At 37.6% G+C, this 16,919-nt stretch overlaps 1 protein-coding gene across 1 annotated transcript in view; it reads right to left on the minus strand.

Moving 5' to 3' along the window:
• Window positions 1-16,919, minus strand: part of ntrk3a (neurotrophic tyrosine kinase, receptor, type 3a) — a 264,646-nt gene that overhangs the window by 49,435 nt on the left and 198,292 nt on the right. The gene's annotated exons all lie outside the window — the stretch shown is intronic.

The following is a 16,919-nucleotide window of genomic DNA, read 5'->3' on the forward strand; positions in this document are numbered from 1 at the left end:
AAAAGTCCTTATTTTTACCTCCAAGTGGCATATTTTCATATATTTAAGCTACTGTAAAATAATATTGTTCAATATTTCCTGGCTAGGGATGGTATATTTGACTTCTACACATCTAAAACTACAGTCACACTCAACATAAAGCATTTTTACTGTACCAATTTGGAGAAATCTAAGAACAAAAGTCCATATTTGTACCTCCAAGTGGCATATTGTCATATATTTGAGCTACTGTAAAAATATATTGCTCAATATTTCCTGGCTATGGATGATATATTTGACTTCTACACATCTAAGACTACAAGTATACTTAATATCAAGCACTTGTACTGTACCAATTTGGAGAACTTTAAGAACAAATGTCCCATATTTATACCTCCACGTGGCATATTTGACCATATTTGAGCTACTGTAAAAACATATTGCTCAATATTTCCTGGCTATGGATGGTATATCTGACTTCTACACATATAAGACTACAAGTTTAATATCAAGCATTTTTACTGTACCACTTTGGAGAAATTCAACAATAAAAGTCCTTATTTATACCTCTAAGTGGCATATTTTAATATGTTTAAGCGACTGTAAAATAATATTGCTCAATATTTCCTGGCTAGGGATGGTATATTTGACTTCTGCACATCTAAGACTACACACACACTCAATATCAAGCATTTTTACTGCAGCAGTTTGGAGAAATTTAAAGACAAAAGTCGATATTTGTACCTCAAAGTGGCATATTTGACCATATTTCAGCTACTGTAAAATAATATTGCTCAATATTTCCTGGCTAAGGGTGGTTTATTTGACTTCTGCACATCTAAGACTACAAGTATACTTAATATAAAACATTTTTACTGTACAACTTTGGAGAAATTCAACAATAAAAGTCCTTATTTATACCTCCAAGTGGCATATTTTCAAATGTTTAAGCGACTGTAAAATAATATTGCTCAATATTTCCTGGCTAGGGATGGTATATTTGACTTCTGCACATCTAAGACTACAGACACACTCAATATCAAGCATTTTTACAACACAAATTTGGAGAAAATAAAAAAAAAAAAACAAAAAATTAAAAAAAAAAAAAAAAAAAAAAAAAAAAAAAAAAAAAAAAAAAAAAAAAAAAAAAAAAAAAAAATAATGGGGAGAAATATAATATTTTAACAAAAAAAAAAAAAAAAAAAAAAAAAAAAAAAAAAAAAAAAAAAAAAAAAAAAAAAAAAAAAAAAAAAAAAAAAAAAAAAAAAAAAAAAAAAAAAAAAAAAAAAAAAAAAAAAAATAAAAAAAAAAAAAAAAAAAAAAAAAAAAAAAAAAGAAAAAAAAAAAAAAAAAAAAAAAAAAAAAAAAAAAAAAAAAAAAAAAAAAAAAAAAAAAAAAAAAAAAAAAAAAAAAAAAAAAAAAAAAAAAAAAAAAAAAAAAAAAAAAAAAAAAAAAAAAAAAAAAAAAAAGTAGCTAAGTACGACTACACACACACTCAATATCAAGCATTTTTACTGCAGCAATTTGGAGAAATTTAAAGACAAATGTCCATATTTGTACCTCCAAGTGGCATATTTGACCATATTTGAGCTACTGTAAAATAATATTGCTCAATATTTCCTGGCTAAGGGTGGTTTATTTGACTTCTGCACATCTAAGACTACAAGTATACTTAATATAAAGCATTTTTACTGTACAAATTTGGAACAATTCAACAATAACATTCTACATTAGAACCTCAAAGTGGCATATTTGACCATATTTGAGCTACTGTAAAAACATATTGCTCAATACTTCCTGGCTATGGATAGTATATCTGGCTTCTGCACATTTAAGACTACACACACACACACACACACTCAATATCAAGCATTTTTACTGCAGCAATTTGGAGAAATTTAAGAACAAAAGTCCATATTTGTACCTCCAAGTGGCATATTTGACCATATTTGAGCTACTGTAAAAATATATTGCTCAATATTTCCTGGCTATGGATGATATATTTGTCTTCTACACATCTCAGACTACAAGTATACTTAATATCAAGCATTTTTACTGTACCAATTTGGAGAAATTTAAGAACAAATGTCCCATATGTATACCTGCAAGTGGCATATTTGACCATATTTGAGCTACTGTAAAAACATATTGCTCAATATTTCCTGGCTATGGATGGTATATCTGACTTCTACACATATAAGGCTACAAGTTTAATATCAAGCATTTTTACTGTACCACTTTGGAGAAATTCAACAATAAAAGTCCTTATTTATACCTCCAAGTGGCATATTTTCTTATATTTGAGCTACTGTAGAAACACTTTTCTCAATATTTCCTGGCTATGGATGGTATATTTGACTTTTACATATTTGAGACTATAAGCTGACTTGTTTCCTATTGCTTTCCTTAATCACATGTCGTCCTTGTGTCCCCTCTCACTAAGTATTTGAGAGACAAATATGAGGAAGAGGCAGTAGGTACAATGCACTCAGTAAGCATGTGTGAATAAAGAATAATTGAAAGGCTTTCAATGTAGCATACGTCATGCTTCTTGATAATAGATTTCCTCATTGGACATACTTGTGTTCTCTCACTATAAGCTCCTCCAGAAGAATCCTCTGTCCTCGTCTCAATTACTAGAATATCTTCTGTGATGGCTAAGGGAAATCAATTGCCAGGTGACCAGGTGAAGAGGAGAGAGGAGGCAAACAAGTGCAAGTCAGCATGTATAAAAACACCCACAGACACCAATCAAAGAGACAAACAGGAAGAGACTGACACAGACACAGGGGAAGGGTAAAGACAGGAGAACATTGAGAAATGCATCCCTATGGTCATGGCTGCAACACATGACAATGGCAATGCATAATTTTATTTTAAGGAATAATAAAACTTTGATAATTTGGTTGAATCCTGCTTAAGGGATGATTTCTGAATTTGGTGTTTTGCAGTTAAAGGTAATTATTTCCCCTTTTACAGATTCAGTGTGACAGCTGTTTCAGGTGGTTGCACATACAATGCCTGCAAATGGACACAGCAGAGCTGCAAAATACCAAGAATGTGGACTGGAATTTAATTTTGTGAGAAAAGTAAACAAATTAGGATTGTGTAGAATTTTGAGTTTAGTGTTTAATTTTGGATGACTTTATCATCACTTTCTTATAACATGTTATTAAACATTTGTTTGAAATTTAGTCATGATTACTGCATCATTCTTGAAGTATAATGAAAAAGCATTTACTAAGTAAAGTGTTTTTACAGTCGCTCAAACATGGTCAAATATGCAATCTGCAGGTATAAATATGGGACTTTTATTGTTGAATTTCTTCACATTTGTGCAGTACAAATGCTTGGTATTAGGTATGCTTGTAGTCTTAGATGTGCAGAAGTCAAATAAACCGCCCTTAGCCAGGAAATATTGAGCAATATTATTTTACAGTAGCTCAAATATGTGAAAATATGTCACTTGGAGGTACAAATATGGACTTTTGTCTTAAAATGTCTCAAAATTGCTGCAGTAAAAATGCATGATATTGAGTGTGTGTGTAGTCTTACATGTGTAGAAGTCAGATAAACCATCCTTAGCCAGAAAATATTGAGCAATATTATTTTACAGTAGCTCAAACATGGTCAAATTTTCCACTTTGAGGTACAAATATGGACTTTTATTCTTGAAATTTCTACAAATTGCTGCAGTACAAATGCTTGATATTAAGTATAATTGTAGTCTTAGATGTGCAGAAGTCAAATATACCATTCTTAGCCAGGAAATATTGAGGAATATGTTTTTACAGTAGCTCAAATATATAAAAATATGCCACTTGGAGGTTCACATATGGACTTTTGTTCTTAAATTTCTCCAAATTGCTGCAGTAAAAATGCTTGATTTTGAGTGTGTGTGTAGTCTTAAATGTGCAGAAGTCAGATATACCATCCATATCCAGGAAATATTAAGCAATATGTTTTTACAGTAGCTCAAATATGGTCAAATATGCCAGTTGGAGGTACTAATAAAGAATGTTATTGTTGAATATCTCCACATTTGTACAGTAAAAATGCTTGATTTTAAGTATACTTGTAGTCTTAGATGTGCAGAACTCAAATATACCACCATTAGCCAGGAAATATTGAAGAACATGTTCTTACAGCATCTCAAATATAAGAAAATATGCCACTTGGAGGTAGAAATATGGACTTTTGTTCTTAAATTTCTCCAAATTGGTAGTGTAGAAATGCTTGATATTGAGTGTGTGTGTAGTCTGAGATGTGCAGAAGTCAAATATACCATCCATAGCCAGGAAATATTGAGCAATATGTTTTTACAGTAGCTCAAATACGGTCAAATATGCCACTTGGAGGTACTAATATAGAATTTTATTGTTGAATTTCTCCAAATTGGTACAGTAAAAATGCTTGATATTAAGTATACCTGTAGTCTTAGATGTGCAGAAGTCAAATATACCATCTTTAGCCAGGAAATATTGAGCAATATTATTTTGCAGTAGCTCAAATATAAGAAAATATAGAATCTGGAGGTATAAATATGGGACTTTTGTTCTTTAATTTCTCCAAATTACTGCAGTAAAAATGCTTGATATTAAGTATACTTGTAGTCTTAGATGTGCAGAAGTCAAATATACCATCTTTAGCGTAGTCTGAGTACAAATGCTTGGTATTAGGTATGCTTGTAGTCTTAGATGTGCAGAAGTCAAATAAACCGCCCTTAGCGAGGAAATATTGAGCAATATTATTTTACAGTAGCTCAAATATGGTCAAATATGTCACTTTGAGGTACAAATATAGACTTTTGTCTTTAGATTTCTCCTACTTGCTGCTGTAAAAATGCTTGATATTAAGTATACTTGTAGTCTTAGATGTGCAGAAGTCAAATAAACCATCCTTAGCCAGGAAATATTGAGCAATATTATTTTACAGTAGCTCAAATATATGAAAATATGTCACTTGGAGGTACAAATATGGACTTTTGTCTTAAAATGTCTCAAAATTGCTGCAGTAAAAATGCATGATATTGAGTGTGTGTGTAGTCTTACATGTGTAGAAGTCAGATAAACCATCCTTAGCCAGAAAATATTGAGCAATATTATTTTACAGTAGCTCAAACATGGTCAAATTTTCCACTTTGAGGTACAAATATGGACTTTTATTCTTGAAATTTCTACAAATTGCTGCAGTAAAAATGCTTGATATTAAGTATAATTGTAGTCTTAGATGTGCAGAAGTCAAATATACCATTCTTAGCCAGGGAATATTGAGGAATATGTTTTTACAGTACCTCAAATATGGTCAAATATGCAATCTCTGGAGGCATAAATATGGGCTTTTATTTTGATATTTCTCCACACTGGCGCAGTAAAGATACTCGATATTAGGTGTTTTTTATTCATCATGGGTGCATGAAAAACTTTAATGCAATATATTTTATTTTAAATGTAGGTTCGAATTATAGCTTAATGTTCATAATACCTTTATTTTGAAAACCGGAAGTGAATACGCTGTTTCTCCGCCTTTATCGTAATGCTGAGAATACTCGCACAGTTGAAATTTACTTGCGGCTGATTTGACCACGGAGATCGAAGTTGCGGCTGGCTTGACCGCAGTTTCCACCGGGACACGCTGCCTTTGTTTACTCCAGAGAAAAACACACCCGGGATGCAGAGGAGGGAAGCAATGTCGGGGGAAGAGAGGAGGGTCGAGACGGGACGGGCTTATGGAGAGGAGAAGATTTAAGCCCTGTCTCCCCTCTCTTGTTATGGGAAATGTGCAGTCTCTTAGCAACAAAATGGACGAGCTAACGGTGCTAACAAGGAGTCACACGGAGTACCGGGAGTGCAGTCTGATGTGTTTCATTAAGACATGGCTGCACAGGGACATTATGGACCAGAACGTCTCCGTCGATGGCTTTCACACTGTGCGGGCGGACCGGGATTAACAACAGGTGTAATCCCGGTCACATCACCATTAAAGAACAGCTCTGGGGCCCGGATGCTGAACTGCTGGCCGTTGGACTCCGTCCATATCATCTACCGAGAGAGATCCCGCACATCATCATCGTCGTCGTGTACATCCCTCCCTCTGCAAACCCAACATCTGCCTGCAGCATCATACACACCACCATCTCCAAACTACAGACTCAACACCCCAGTGCCCTCATCATCATGTCAGGAGACTTTAATCACGTCACCATGGATAGAGTTCTGCCGACTTTTAAACAGTATGTGAGCTGTCCTACCAGAGAGGAGAGGACCCTGGACCTGATGTATGCTAACATACACCCCCCTCTGGGCAGGTCAGATCACAATCTGATTCACCTTAAACCCTGCTATGTGCCTCTGGTGAAGAGGAAGCCTGTGACCACAAGGACTGTCAGGAGGTGATCTGAGGAGGCTTATGAGGCACTGCAAGGCTGCTTGGAAGTGACTGACTGGCCTGCACTCTGTGAGCCACACAGGGAGGACATTGATGGGCTCACAGAGTGCATCACGGACTATATACACTTCTGTGTGGACTGCAATGTCCCAGCTCGGACTGTCATCTGTTACGCTAACAATAAACTTTGGATCACCAATGCCATTAAGGCCATCCTGAATGACAAGAAGAGGGTGTTCAGAGATGGCAACCATGTTGAAGTGAGGAGAGTGCAGGGGGTACTGAAAATCAAAATTAAGGAGCCAAAGACAATAACAGGAGAAAGCTGGAGAAAAAACTCCAGCAAAACAACATGAGGGTTGTGTGGAGTGGCATGAGAACCAACACCGGCTTCCAGAAGACTGGTAGCATGGGGTTGGAGGGCTATGGCGTCAACATCCAGGGCCTCGTCCAGAGTTGCTCTGTGGCCCTGCCTCCTGGTTGTCTTCCAGACCCGCTCCACCCATCTACCTTCACCCCTGGTCATCCACCTCCAGGCCGTCCGCCTGAGGTCCCCAGTTCAGCCTCTGTTCCTTTTCTGCCTTTGTTTTTGTATGACGATCCTGTCTGCTGTCAGGCATTTGGGTCCTACCCCTTATGGTTCATTCAGTTCTAACAGTTTCTCCCACTATGAACCTATACACCAAGTCACTTCATGCTTCTTGGGTGGATGGCTTTCTGACCTCAAGAAAGCAAAGTATATCTGCAAAGACAGATATCCTATCTTTTTATGTTTTAAGCAGTGAGTTTATATTAGAAAAAAATGCACTTTAATGGCAGTGTGCAGAATATAATAGCTCAGTAGCTCAAAGACAGTACAGGACTGGCAAAATTGCAGCTCTCAACAACAACATGTGTATTTGCGTACAGAGATGTGTCTTCCACTTGTATTCTTACCCCTCCATTTGTCTTTCTCTTTCATTATGCCTCTTCTCCTTAACACTACAGTATGTTCTGCTTTCTTTTAAAACACAAAAAAGGTTCTCGGGGGTCAAAGTAGAGTGAGATGAATGCAACTCAGGAAAACAACATCCATTCATTATGCAGAAAAGATGAACAATCTAACAGAGGACAGCAGACAACATATTCATCTTCAGTGAATGACAATAATCGGTTGGAATGCTCCGATTACTGTTGATAGCTTTAATAGCAATACTGCTGCCATGGTTACTTTCTCGTTTATCTCCCTTAACTATCTTCTCTTTCCCTTTCAGAACTCATGTTTTCTTTCATCTCAGCCCTTGTTAATGCACATCGGTCTTCTGTTGATATACTGTGAAATGCACATGCTGAGCTGCTCCTACTGTCTTATATAATGTACCTTTACGAAGTGCTATTGTTTTATATTTAATGGATTTGTGGGCATTTACAACATGTTAGGAAGTACAATCAGTATGTTCAATTCACTTAAATTTTATTTGTATAGCGCCAATTCATAACAGAAGTTATCTCAGGACACTTTTCAAATAGAGTAGGTCTACACCGAACTCTTTAAAACATTATTTACAGAGACCCAACAGTACCACCATGAGCAAGCACTTGGCGACAAGGGCAAGGAAAAACTGCCTGTTGAAAGGCAGAAACCTAGGACAGATCCTTCGGCTCTAGGTGGGTGGTCGTCTGCCTCGACCAGTTGGGGTGAGAGAGAGAGAGAGACAGAGAGAGAGAGAGAGAGAAAGAGAGGGAGAGAGAGACAGAGAGAGAGACAGACAGACAGGTGCACAGCAACAACAGTATTGGCAATGGCAATTTAGTAGGACCACGGCAGGAGGCTCCACCAGGATCCATAAGAACCTGCGAGACGAGGAAGCACAAGAACTCCGGGGAAGAAGTGAAGTTAGTAACATGCATTAATGGAACATGAATGAGTGCAGAAAGAGAGAGGAAGAGAAGAGCTCAGTGCACCGTGGGAAATCCCCCTATAGTCTAGGTCTATAGCAGCATAACTAAGGGATGGTTCAGGACTCACCTGATCCAGCCCTAACTATAAGCTTTATCAAAGAGGAATGTCTTAAGCCTACTCTTGAATGTGGAGAGGGTGTCTGCCTCCCGAACCACAACTGGAAGCTGGTTCCACAGGAGAGGAGCTTGGTAACTGAAGGCTCTGGCTCCTGTTCTACTTTTAGAGACTATAGGAACCACAAGTAGCCCAGCATTCAGAGAACGTAGTGTTCTAGAGGGGTAATAGGGTACTATGAGCTCTTTAAGATATGAAGGGGCCTGACCATGAAGAACTTTATAGGTGAGGAGGAGGATTTTAAATTCTATTCTAAATTTTACAGGGAGCCAGTGCAGAGAAGCTAGTACAGGAGAGATGTGATCTCTTTTTCTAGTTCCTGTCAGTACTCGTGCTGCAGCGTTCTGAATTCATTGGAGTGTTTTAATGGACTTATTGGGGCAACCTGATAATAAATTAGAGTTGCAGTAATCCAGCCTTGAAGTAACAAATGCATGGATTAGTTTTTCTGCATCTGTCTGTGATAGTATGTGTCTAATTTTTGTAATATTACGTAAATGAAAGAAGGCAGTCCTAGAGGTCTGCTTCATGTGGGAGTTAAAAGACGAATCCTGATCAAAGATAACTCCAAGATTCCTGACAGTGGTGCTAGAGGCCAAGGTAATGCCATCTAGAGTAACTATATCTTTAGACAGTGAGCCTCTAAGGTTTTTGGGGCCAAGTACAAGAATTTCGTTTTTTTCTGAGTTTAACATCAGAAAATTGCAGCTCATCCAAGATTTTATGTCCTTAAGACATGTTTGTAATTTAGATAATTGATTAATTTCATCGGGCTTGATCGATAACTGCGTATCATCTGCATAACAGTGAAAGATAATGGAGTGATTCCTAATAATGTTGCCTAAAGGGAGCATATATAAAGTAAATAGTATTGGTCCAAGTACAGAACCTTGTGGAACTCCATGACTAACTTTAGTATTTATGGAGGATTCATCGTTAACATGTACAAACTGCGAACGATCTGATAAATATGACTTAAACCAGCTTAGTGCGGTTCCTTTAATGCCAATTTGATGCTCAAGTCTCTGTAAAAGAATATCATGGTCAATGGTGTCAAATGCAGCACTAAGATCTTATCATACAAGTACAGAGACAAGTCCATTGTCAGAAGCAATCAGAAGGTCATTATTAACTTTAGCCAGAGCTGTCTCTGTGCTATGATGAACTCTAAATCCTGACTGAAAATCCTCAAATAAACTATTGTTATGTAGAAAGTCACACAACTCTTTGGCGACTACTTTCTCCAGAATCTTAGAGAGGAAGGGGAGGTTAGAGATTGATCTATAGTTGGCTGTTACTAACTCCACTTCTTCCCCGGAGTTCTTGTGCTTTCTCGTCTCGCAGGTTCTCATGGATCCTGGTGGAGCCTCCTGCCATGGTCCTGCTTGACTGCCATTGCCAATACTGTTGTTGCTGTACACCTGTCTGTCTGTCTGTCTCTCGCTCTCTCTCTCTCTGCCTCTCTCTCTCTCTCTCTCTCTCTCTCTCTCTCTCTCTCTCTCTCTCTCTCACCCCAACTGGTCGAGACAGACGACCACCCACCTAGAGCTGGAGGATCTGTCCTAGGTTTCTGCCTTTTAACAGGCAGTTTTTCCTTGCCCTTGTCGCCAAGTGCTTGCTCATGGTGGTACTGTTGGGTCTCTGTAATTAATGTTAAAGAGTTCGGTCTAGACCTGCTCTATTTGAAAAGTGTCCTGAGATAACTTCTGTTATGAATTGGCGCTATACAAATAAAATTGAATTGAATTGAATTGAATTAAAACCCCTGGGTCAAGAGTGGGCTTTTTAAGAAGGGGTTTAATTACAGCTACTTTAAAGGACTGTGGTACATATTCTGATAATAAAGAAAGATTAATCATATCCAGTAAAGAAGTGCCAATTAAGGGAACAACTTCTTTAGGCAGCCTAGTTGGGATCGGGTCTAATAGACAGGTTGATGGCTTTGATGAAGAAATGATTGAAGTTAACTGATGAAGATCGATAGCAGAAAAACAGTCTAAATATATATCTGAGTTTACATTAGCAAAAGTCCCTGAACTTGGAGAGCCACTGATAACTTCTGATGGCAGTTGGTGATTGATTTTCTCTCTAATAGTAATAATTTTATTATAAAAGAAGCTCATGAAGTCATTGCTACTTAAGTTTATGGGGATATGTGGCTCAATAGAGCTGTGGCTCTCTGTCAGCCTGGCTACAGTGCTGAAGAGGAACCTAGGGTTATTCTTATTTTCTGCTATTAGTGCTGAGTAATAGGCTCCTCTGGCATTACGGAGGGCCTTTCTATATGTTTTAAGATTATCTTGCCAAATTGAGCGATATTATGATAATTTGGAAGAGCCATTTCCTTTCAGATTTCCTAGCTATTTGTTTTAACTGGCGGGTTTGGTGGTTGTACCACGGTGCTAATCTCCTATGTTTTAATAATTTCCTTTTTATAGGAGTCTAATGTTGATCGTAGTGAGCCTGCAGCACTATCGACAAGATTATCAATTTCAGAGGGACTAAAGTTGTTATAGGACTCTGTTAAATTCAGACATGGCATTGAATTAAACACTGAAGGAATCTCCTCCTTAAATTTAGCCACAGCACTGTCAGATAGACATCTGCTGTAGGAAGTTTTGCCTAATGGCTTATAATCTAATGGTATGAATTCAAAAGTTATTAAATAATGGTCAGATAGGAAAGGATTATGTGGGAAAACTGTTCAATATCAATGCCATATGATAAAACAAGGTCAAGAGTGTGATTAAAACAATGAGTTGGTTTATTTACACTCTGACAGAAGCCAATTGAGTCTATTAATGATATAAATGCGTTACTAAGGCTGTCATTGTTAACATCCACATTAATATTAAAATCACCTACAATAATTTCTTTATCTGATTTAAGGACTAAACTTGATAAAAACTCTGAGAATTCAGATATAAAATCAGAGTACGGTCCAGGAGCGCGGTACACTATAACAAATAGAACTGGCTGCAGTGTTTTCCAGTTTGGGTGAGAAAGACTAAGAACAAGGCTTTCAAATGAATTATAATTTAGTTTAGGTTTAGGGTCCATTAAAACGCTCGAATCATATATGGCTGCTACTCCACCTCCTCGGCCAGTGCCTCGAGGAATGTGAGGGGGGTGGATTCATTTAGGCTAACATACTCCTCGTGGGAAAACCAGGTCTCAGTAAGACAAAGTAAATCAATATCATAATCTGATATTAATTCATTCACTAAAACAGCTTTTGAAGACAGAGACCTGATATTTAACAGCCCACATTTCATTCTCTTATTTTGTGCTACTGAGGAGTTGGTTTTAATTTTTATTAGATTTTTATGTTGAACTCCTCTTGTTTTTATTTCTTTACATACATACATAATTTAGGTGGGCGGGGGACAGACACAGTCTCTATGGGGTTTTGAGTGGGTGACTGTTCTAAAGAAAGCGCAGAGAAGTGTGTAAGACAGCAGCTCTGCTTCCTGGTCCCAACTCTGGACTGTCAGGTTTTAGAGATAAACTTCGCCATATTTCTAGATAAGAGAGCCGCTCTGTCCAAAGTGGGATGGATGCCGTCTCTCCTAATCAGACCAGGTGTTCCCCAAAAAGGCTTCCAGTTATCTATGAAGCCCACATCATTTGCTGGACACCACCTCGTGACAATGATCTCTGCCATTTAAAATCAAAAATGATGCAATCTTGTACTTAAGGTGCATAAGGTAACTTACAAAGACATAACCAAGTAGTTTGTGCCCAAAACCAAATTGCGTCTGTTTCACAAAGCTAACCAAAATGTAAAAATGAATCTCTTTTTTTATTTAGTTACTCAAGACAGGGATAGAATAGGGACTGAAAAACAAAAAACATTTGCTTCTGTAGCTTTTTTGTAGCTGTCTTGAGTGTGTAGCTAGTGAGAGACATGTAAATACAGTTGTGCACCATGATTTCTAATCAAGCTCTTTGAGGCACCTTCCATATAAACCTGCCCTATTGTTACACCTCCCCTTACATGCTAGCACAACAACAAATTAAGAGTCTTCTTTATGAACATATAACTACCAGTGATGCAGAATCTGACAGTTCATTACAAAGTATATTTTATAGATAAGATCAAATCAATAGGAAATATGATACATCTGGTTGCTGTGTGTATGTGAGCTGCTAGTACAATCCATTTACTATCTTCCTGTGCTTCAGAATAAAAAAAACAACTAATTCAGTCATGTCAATAAAGTATGTGTGAGGATGAACGAGCATATGTTACTCTAAGCAGTACCCCTCCCACAAAAAGGGTGGGAATAGTTAATTGGAAAGAAAGCCAAAATAATCGACAGATGGAGGAAATAAATGGGGAAAAAAATAAAATAAAATAAAAGATAATAATAATTAAAGCTGCAAGCAGCGATGAACGGGCCTTCACACTCCATGCAACTCGGGGTGTGCTGCGGCCGCATCAAGGCACGTCATCACACGTGCAGACCACAACATGAAAATTACACATATATCCGATAAAAATCGCCATGCAGCGCTTACTTCCTGTTGCCAATAGGTGGAGCTATTATATCTGAATATTGTCATGTAAACGTGTTCAGGACGGGACTCTTGTGAATTTTCGTTGAGATTGGACCATGTACAATGGAGCGAAGCCTGCGAGCTAGTTCAGGCAGTCAACTCGAGCTGTGCTGCTATATACACATGACATGTCTTATTCCATAATCACTAACCAAGTGCACCCTTTTAATCTGGTGGTCTATTTAAGCTGTAAAATTTCCCAGCTCTCCCTCTACTTTGTCAATGCCGCTGTTGCCTTGCATAACATTGCTGCTACTCTGTAAGCTATTGCTGCCTGCTGCGCTGTTAGCCCCACCACCACCCCAGCATCCACCTGTAGGCTCCAGCCAGGGGTTAAGGTATTGATGAGGTCGAAGCCTAGATGCCAAAATCTTAATATGCTATACTTCTTTAGTAAACATTGCAAACGTGAGTTATCTGACTGAACTGACGTTATGATAACTTCCTTTTTCATGGCGAACTGTCGAAATTGGACGTCATAAATTTAACAACTTTTAATCATGAATGTCTTTAGATTGCACTGATTAAATTTGAAAGTGATCAGATAAATTTGTTCGAATACAACGTGTGCAAATCTCCGAAAATATCCTAGAAATTCTAAATGGCTGACTTCCTGTTGGGTTCGGGATATGGCTCCAACAGGATTTTTTGTACGTCATGACGTGATCTACATGTGTACCACTTTTCATACTAGGTGAAACGTGCCGTTGGGGCTGCTCAATAAGGGGCGCTGTCAAGCCATTTTTCCACGCACGTGACTCATGAATACGGAAGTTTTCACCATGACTGACATGTGTACCGCATTTCATGAGCTGTCGAGCATTGAAAATCCTCCAAAAATGCATTCATTTGCGATGAAAATAATAATAATAATAATAATAATAATAATAATAATAATTCCTACAGATACAATAGGGCTTCGCACTTGTCAGTGCTCGGGCCCTAAGTATATATGGACGTGGGGCATTAGGAGGTGCCACCAGGAAGACATATTTACTTATCTCTCCCTCTTTTTTCCCCTCCTTTGTATATTAGTCAACCTTGTTTCTCGCTTGTCTTCTTCATTTCCTTCTTCTATTTCTCGGCTCCCCCTTGTCAAGACTAACAAATACACACACCTAAACACGCACACACACACACACACACACACACACACACACACACACACACACACACAAATCCTTTTTCCCTTTAATAGGCTGCAATGTACCTATATATTTTTTCCTAACCCTTGTTATTTTTTTGCGTGCGTTTGTGTGACAGAAAACCAAAAAACAACGTGTGACCTTACATCTCATATCTTGTTTTATTTCACCTGTCGGTATTTATAACCTGTGAGGATAGGTTCACATTTTGAAATTCTAAAGTCTGTCCTTAAACAATATTCAGTTGCCCAAATAAGCACTTAAACATGTTTCTATTTCTGATCAAGAATGTATTCCAAAATTTACCTTAAGCTCATATAAGGCTTTCAGCAGTTTATAACTGTTAAAGATATACACTTGATTTGACAAACTGAGTCTTTTTGGTACAGAAGAAGATACACTCTTGATTTAACGAATTTGGATGGCTTCAGCCTCATATTATTTTCAGATAAACCTTGTAATGTATTTTCGCACTAAACAAGGTCTGTGGATTTTGTCCCTCATTGCTTTGTAGGGTCCAAAGGAGACCTTTAAACATGAACTAGTTCATTTGAAGTGTTTAACTGGACTTTTATTGTGATGGGTCACTTGACTGTAACTTGATACAACTTGATGATGTACGATGTCCAGGTGATAAAACTCCTGGCACAGCGTTACTCTTTCCTCTTCACTCTTCCCTCTCTGCACCTCTCGCTTCTCGATCTTGATTTTAAGGGGTTTAAGAAAATAAATATCAAACATAGGAGGTTACTACTTTGTTTTTTATGTAAGCCTGAAATTACCAAAATGAAAAAGGTGTGGCCTGTGGAGTTAATTTCAGATTGGATCTCACTGTAATTGATTTCCATATCGAAAAAATCTGGATTGTATGTAAACGGGCCCCATTACTGAGGTAATATCTCATTTATGTCTAGGCGTTCTTGACCTTTAGTTTAAATAAATGCTATCCTTTCTAAAAGTCTTTACATAATTTTCATCAATCACAGGAGACAATTTCCCCCCATTATCAGTTAAAATGTCTGTGCAAACTTTCAATGAAATTGTGGTCTTCAGCATTTCATTGCCACAACAGTAATGGGGGCATAAAGAGTCCAATGCACAAATTATCTGGAAAGCTAGTGAAGTGAAGAGGTATCTGTGTAGGGTTTTAGCATGACCTCTTTGGAATGGTCATTTATCAACTGTAGATAAAACAAGGTCTCTACCGTTCTGGTTGTTGTAACCCACACCTTCATAGTCTGCTGATTGACCCAGCTCTCACCTGCCAGTGAATGTTTCCTGACTAATATCTTATAGCAACAACTGAGTTTACAGGGCAAACAATAGCTGAGAAAAAGCAGAAATTAAATGTATAAGTTTTCAAATTAAGAAACATAATTTCTGCAAATCACAGAATGCCTGTAGGTTAACTTCCTTATAGGTGTTGCTGAGCAATTTGGAGACAAAACAGTTTACATAGACAAATGTACACAAACAATTCCAATATGTATGCCTCACATATTCAGTATCAATCCTTTCAATAGCTATACCTGATTATTTTCCAAATGATGGCAGGGGGCTGGCATAGTCACGTGTCCGTCACAGCTGACACATAGCAACAGACGTTCATGCTCACATTCACACCCACAGGCAATTTAGATTTGCCAATTAACCTAACCTGCATAATCTGCAGGCAAAATGTGACATTGACAGAGTGGATTGGTGGGTGAGACTGGGCTGTATAATGTGATCAACATTTTGCAGTTAGGTCACACCTGAGCCATATGCTGATGACATGACTGCTGAAGAGTTGAGACTATTTTGTGTGTTCCAAGCTCTGGAATGAACTTCCATGCTCATTTCTCAATTGAATTTCCAGAAAATGTATTTAATCATGATATCTATTGTATAGTTGTATAAAACTTTTTTTAAACCATGGATTACACTCATTACAGTGTGAAGTCATTGAATATTTTAAGTCGGTGTCAGAGATGGAGATCCTGAACATGTCCATGTGTGAAGCACTTTGTGTTTGATTTTGCTTGTATGAAATGTGCTTTACAAAAAAAGTCTGATTGATTGATCATGTCTAGTGCACCCCTGGAGAGCCTCTTCAGCCTGGGCAGTCTTGTGCTGCTTTGAGGGCAGAACATGTTGTCAGAATTAAGAGTTTGCTATATGCGTTTGGCTTGTTAAATGCAGTTCATATTATGTAATCTCAGGCAATGTTGCAGAGTAACTCAGAATTAATGTTTTTTTTACAAAAGTAACGATTAATGTGTAAGACTTTGTTTTTTTAGTAGTGACCCCAACACTGGCGTTGATAGAACATTCACAATAGATGCACTGCACTGTGCCCTGGTGGCTCGTCTGGTGGAGCTGGCCCCCCATGTTCCTGGGATGAGTCCTTGCTGCAATGGGTTTGGGTCCAAATATTGTTCAGGGTCAGTTAAGTCATTTTATTATCCCAAATGGGAAACCTGACTTGCAAATCAGGGGCACAAAAAAACAAGTGCAGACAAAAACAAAAGTACAAAAATGCAAAAATGTTTACTGTACCTACAATATACAAAACACAATAATACAACACCACTCACCAAGATTGTTGCTACAGGCATTTCACTAAATTCTACTAGTCTATTGTCCTGTCTTATGAAGCATGTTGTATAGTTCCACAAGCCTTATCTAGGCAAAGTAGTTCTCACTGTGTATATTCACATACTGTATTAGTACTGCAGGCACTGAATTGTGAAACTATAGATTACAACATGTAGTACACACATACATGCACAGCCTTGTATCTACCATTCCCT

This window comes from Dicentrarchus labrax, unplaced genomic scaffold (genome assembly GCF_905237075.1).
Source record: "Dicentrarchus labrax unplaced genomic scaffold, dlabrax2021, whole genome shotgun sequence".
NCBI classification, from domain to species: domain Eukaryota; kingdom Metazoa; phylum Chordata; class Actinopteri; family Moronidae; genus Dicentrarchus; species Dicentrarchus labrax.